This window comes from Eurosta solidaginis, chromosome 3 (assembly GCF_040869045.1).
Source record: "Eurosta solidaginis isolate ZX-2024a chromosome 3, ASM4086904v1, whole genome shotgun sequence".
NCBI classification, from domain to species: Eukaryota; Metazoa; Arthropoda; class Insecta; order Diptera; family Tephritidae; genus Eurosta; species Eurosta solidaginis.
Window position 1 is genome coordinate 106,283,441 of NC_090321.1, and position 6,713 is coordinate 106,290,153.

Sequence of the window (6,713 nt, forward strand, 5' to 3'; positions counted from 1 at the left end):
CAGCTTACGAGTTCTGCGCTCACGATTGAGATATCTGGCGAACTGTGACAGCTTCCTACCATACGTGTGGGGGCGTCTCCGTTTATTGTGCAGAACGTCGTTTCTTCTATTTGATCCGCCAACATCTCACCCCTACTGTCCGCCCGCAAGTTTGAGTGCCATAGATCGTGATGGGCATTGAAATCGCCTAAGATAATGCGATTGTTGCCAGTGAGTAAGTCTCTGATATTAGGGCGGTATCCACTGGCGCAACAGGTGGCAGGAGGGATGTAGATGTTGATGATTTCTAGGTTTGCATCGCCTGACCGGACAGATAGGACTTGACGTTCTACTTCATATGTATGCTTATCTTAGAAATGTTTGTTCTTTATACAGTACACTGTCAAAAACAATATACTAACTTTCTAATCTTGACAATGACTTTAAAATTAGTGGTTGCAGCGAGGTAAATTTTTCCATAGCTTTACATTTCAATTCGTCATACTTTTTTTGGCAGTCTTTGACACATTCGCAGTGCAGCACGGTGACGTGTTGGGCGTCACATATAGATGGTTTCCATTTAATTCTCTTACTGCCAGGAGTTTTGCTAATGGAAACTAGCAGTGATTTAAGTATGGAATGCATGAGTAGGGTTATTATACAATCGGCTGATTCTAAATGAATAAATGAATTTATAGTGACAATATTTTACAAAGTATTAAACTTTACCTAAACCCACATTTTCATCAATCATGAGTAGCATATTGTTAGATGCATTATCGTTAACTTTATCCCTCATGTAGGGAATAATATGTCTTCTAAAATTAGGCCATTCATTGATAAAAATTTGTGTGCTGTCAGGGTACTTTGTCGTAAAATCAAAATTCAATCTAAAACGTGAAGTAAAGAAAATAAACTGTAAAAAAATTGATTATAACTACATTATATGATATCAACTAACTAATGTATATCCAAAGGTGTGTTTGAGCAACGGCCAATCAGCTAAAATATTAACTTTTCCATCGAAAATATCCTGCAGTCTTATATCTATTATTTCATTTCATTTTATAATCGCATCACTCCATGGAGCCATATTGTGTGCAAGCCCCAATTTATTCGCGACTTCATTCTGATCTAGAAAATTGAAAGCTGTTTTATAAAAATATGTAAAATTTTAAAGTGATTTTTACATGTGTATGCAAAAAATGTTTTCAAAATAAATAAAATAATTAAAAAAATTGTTTTAAGTTAAATGGTTTTATTGAAAACAATACTTACATTAAGTAGTAATAATACTAAAAGATAGAAAATAATTAGGTAGGTCCTAATCATCACACTCCTCATCAATCTAGGGAGTTGATCAGACAATTAAATAAAAGCGTTGAAATTTCTGAAAATGTGAGGCGTAGCATAACCTGATTAAGGTTCAGTTGGTCTTACTTATGACTATCAATAGAAATTTGACGTGTCCAACGCTTTTATTTAATTGTTTGATCAACGCCCTAGATTGATGAGGAGTGTGATGACTAGTACCTAGGACCTACCTAATTATTTTCTATCTTTTAGTATTATTACTACTTTATGTAAGTATTGTTTTCAATAAAACCGTTTAACTTAAAAATTTTTTTTTGTGTCATATGGAGCTTTTCGGTCGTTGGTTTTAAAGCAAAAAACAAGGTTTTTTCCTTTTTCTTCTGCATTTTTCGGTGCTAATTTGCACCTTCCTCAGGAAGTCTGTTTATTGGACAAAAAACATAAAATAATTTATAAATATAACATCGGCAAAGTATACAGCATTTTCTACTAAACACTTACATTAATTGTATTTTACAATTTTTCCATTTTAAACATATTTATTTACTGAACTATTTATTTTATTTATTTTCCTTGATCGGCGTGGCGTAAGCACAACAAATATTGTCCACATAGTCCTTAAAATTGGCAGCTTTTTTTATTCTTTGCTGTATTCGAAGGCCTGACGCTGGAAGGAAGAAGAAAAAAGGAAACAACTTTTTTTTTGTTTTAAAACCAACGACCGAAAAGCTCCATAAGATACAAAAGTGAACAACTTATTGACCCAATAAATAAAAACAGAAATTAAATTTTTTTTATTATTTTATTTTCTATCTTTTAGTATTATTACTACTTAATGTAAGTATTGCTTTCAATAAAACCGTTTAACTTAAAATTTTTTTTTAATTATTTTGTTTTCTATCTTTTAGTATTATTATTACTTAATGTAAGTATTGCTTTCAATAAAACTGTTTAATTAAAATTTTTTTATTTATTTTATTATACTGAAATTTCATTAGCAACATCTGAATTTATGTGCTCCAAAGTTTTCTGACGTCACTTCTACCGGGAAATAAATTTTTATAATGAAATTTCACTAAAAAAATATGAACCTATGTGCTCCAAAGTATTTTGACGTCTCTTCTAACGAGACTAGAATTTTTATACTGAAATTTCACTAGCAAAATTTGAACTGATGTGCTACAGAGTATTTTGACGTCACTTCTACCGGGAAATGAATTTTTAACAGAGATTTCACTAACAAAACTTGAACTTATGTGCTCCAAAGTATTTTGATGCCACGTTTATCGGACTGTATATAATAATTGTTCAAAGAGCGAAATCGGACAGACAAGTACGAGTTTTTTGAATATCTCAACTTTTGCGACACTAGCGTGAATTTTTTTACTAAAGCAGTTTCTATTTCTCTATGTCAAATATGATTTCCAAATATGAGCCAAATCGGACCGCAAATACGATTTTTGTGAATATTCCGATACTTGCGCCACCTAGCGGCGATTTTTTCACAGTTCGCTTTCTATTCATGTATGTATTATGTGTTCCAAACATGAGCCAAATGGGACCACAAATACGATTTTTGTGAATATCTCGATCCTTGCGCTACCCAGCTGCGATTTTTTTTCATAGGTCGCTTTCTTTTCTTGTACGTATTATGTGTTCCTAATATGAGCCAAATCGGACCACCAATAGGATTTTTGTGAATATCTCGATCCTTGCGCTACCTAGCGGCGATTTCTTTTCATAGATCGCTTTCTATTCATGTATGTATTATGTGTTCCAAATATGAGCCAAATCGCACCACAAATACGATTTTTGTGAATATCTCGATCCATGAGCCACCTAGCGGAGATTTTTTATAGGTCGCTTTCTATCCTTGTACGTATTATGCGTTCCAAATATGAGCAAAATCGGACCAAAAATACGATTTTTGTGAATATCTCGATCCTTGCGCCACCTAACGGCGATTTTTTTTATTATTGCATTGTCATCGGGTTCTGAACTATTGTCCAAATTTCAAGCTTGTAGCTTATCTGGAAGTTACTTAAATTTTAATTACAAAATTCGTGCTGGCCGGCCGTGCAGCCTGTCACGGCAACCTAAATAAACCCGTTTAAAAATATTACCATTTGTGCATGAGGGCGAATCTTTCTTTTTTGAAACTTCAGTATTTCCTATAATTACAGCTTCACGTTGCCTTTTAATTTTTCTAGGACATTCGTTGCTTTATCGTACAACTTCCCTGTAGGATTTTTGCCCTCTCTGCGATTACAATAATAGCGCTACTGAAATGGAAATTTATATTAAAAGGAATGTAAGTTCCTGATGCTATAAACTCACCATATTTTCAATAGGAAATAAGGCTACTATTTGCTGCGAAAAATTCATAATATCTTTCATTGTCATAGATACTGACCTATCGGTGAAGTAATTTGAAATAATGCCGACTAAAGCTTCTCGGCGAATATCTAAAAGAATAAAATTTCCTTTGTAGTGTTGAAGAATGCTTTTTCCCTTAGGTGAGAAATTCAGAAGAGCTTTTAAATTTACTTGCGCGACTTCTATACGAACTAAGAGGCGACAAAGTACGCGCCTGAAAAAAGACCATTAATCAAAATATTTGAGCAGAGCTCATTCCCATAATTAGCTTTTTGATTCAGACTTTGATTTTGACAGCTAATTCTTTCAAAATTTAACATTTTTTTTTGCTTGGATATACCGTAGTTATAGATTTCGGTATTTGTTTCCTTTGATTTACCACTGCTAAAAAAAATAGCTAAAATTGTGGGAGTGGTAACTAGAGACGCATTTTGACTCAATGATCTCGAGTTATTTTATAGGTGTTCCACGCAGAAATACTAGGGATTCGGCCGCCGGTTTTGGATAGACCCGGGGTCATGTTTAGGCTTTTTCCGAATATCTTGAAAAGTATCAAAGGTATCGGTATTTCGCCTCCGAATTCTACATCCTGGAGCCAAAACGCGTCTCTCGGCACCACTCCCGGATGTTTGGCTATTTTTTAGCAGTTTCCTTTAGGGAAACAAATTGTGAGGACCAAATATTGCAAACAAATTTGGCCCACACAACATTGTCATAGCAACACACAACATACGGCTGAGCGAAACCAGCAACATACGACACTCTAGCATCACAACATGAGGCTGGCGAAGCCAGCAACACGATCACACAATAAACATATTATGCCTACAGCAAGTCAAACACACGAATACAACACGCAATAGAGTAGGCCATACCAACTTCAACAGCAACATCAAACAACAATATACCCAAACCATGCGACGACAATTACTACAGCTTCTACCGCACACGACCGATCGTAACAACACGGTCGCAACACGTCGGCGAGCAAACCAAAATCATTAACACATTTATTACGATTATGCAATTCTATAATATCAACGACCACAGCAAGAAAATAGTGAGTCAGCACGGAGCCATAGTGTACCTATACAAGTAAGTCAACTAAGCGATAAACGTCAAAACTACAAACAGCCTCGCTCACCTGATGCAAATCTCAGGTATAGAGTTGCATTTTTGGTACGTAAGAGTACTTCCAGCTGAGTTGCATTTGATAGTTTAATAAAACTTTGTAGTATTTACAGATGAAATAGTTGCATATATTTCCGCGGAAATAAGAATACTAGAAGATTTGTAGCCTGCAACATTGCGGAAACGTACGGAAAGCAAAATTTATTTAAATTAGAGTCAAAATATAAAGCGCCACACGTGTAACATGGAAAAATTTCACTTCTAAGGCTGTTTACACAAAAGCATAAGGGCAAAATTATATAAACGCTTTAGTCGCTTCAAAGCAAAGATAACGTACGGCGTTTCATTGTTTTTCGTATGGCGTTGTCAAAGCGTAGGCACGCAACCAAAGCATTTCGATACTTCGCCCGACAGATGAATTAATGAATGCAACAATGTGAAAATCTCCTGCAAATAAATTGGTGCTGTAAGTGCAAACAAATCAAAATGCTATATGACACTACTTTATTTTCTATATATTTTTCTTGTATTCTCTCTTATATTTTTTGTCGAGGGAGCCAATAAGTTTTCAGTACTGATGTAAGTGTGTGAACTATATTTAAAAAAACTAACGAAATACAAGAAAAATACAACGTAGTTCATTAAAAACAAACAAGCCAGTTTGTATTTTGATAGGGTGTTTTGACATTAGGACGTTTTTTCTTTATTTTTTCCGACAAATGAAAATTTTGTTATTGGTTTCTAAATTTAGTGCATAAAAACACAATTAAATTCAAAGTGTAAATTGTGTGTGCAAATGAGTTTTCAATAAGTGTACATTTTTCAGTTTTTCATAGTTCAGGAATTGACCTCCAGATTCTTGTGTTACACAAATATAGTGAACTAAGGTACAGCAATTCAAATTAAAAAGTTATTCATAATAATTTGAAAAACTCTACGTTTTCTCTGCTTTTTACACCTAAGCGAGTAACCCTCCGTAATAAATTAAACTTTTAATGAAAATCAATAACTCTGAACTCAACACTTTTCGCTATGATATAAAATTAAAATGCTGTGGAACAGGAGCAACACTTTTGTGACTACATAAACCCTATTTCAATCTTTTACGTCTCTGCACAGAATTTTAATGGACCGTTTTCAACCGAAACAACAATGGCAATCCAGATTTTCCCGTTATGCTCAACACACTTGTACTTGTTCACTATGCACGGAACCGTGGTAGCAAACGGATCTAAGCCAAACATCGGCGTTTCATAGATCAATTTATCAGACAAACAGGTTACGCTCTGCAAACAGACAGGTTGCGTTCTTTGCTTACCAAATGATTTAGTCGTCGCTGAAGAAGTGGCGTATCAACATCGTGTGTGGCTATCGCATGTTTGCGCAGCGAATGTTAAAGATATGCATGAATGTACGTATAGTTTTTTTGGTTAGCATAGAAACTTGATCGCTTTGCATATTGCGCATCAAAAAAATAGAAGTCTTTGTTAGTTGCTGTGTAACAAGTGACTGACATGAAAACCAATTGGTTCGCGCGATCAATGCGCTCTCACTTACCTATACGCTTGCATTCACAAATCTGCCTACGCTTGATTTAAGCTGAAGAGTGATGGCTCGTAAATAGGTTTTGACCAATGCGAGACACAATCATTCAGATTATAGGCGAAGTGAGCCAAACCAAGCTTTAGGTTGCGCACCGCCGTTCCGCCACCGCCAAACGTGAGCCGCCATATCAACGCGAGTGAACGCAGTGAAAGCGACGCCGACGCAACCAACCGTGCCAGCAACAGAGCAATCGATGCTGACGCAACCAACCGTACCAGCAACAGAGACACCGACACGACGCAGCCAACTGCGACAGCAAAGAGCCATCGACGCCACCAAAAGGTATACCTCGGCACTGTGATTACTAA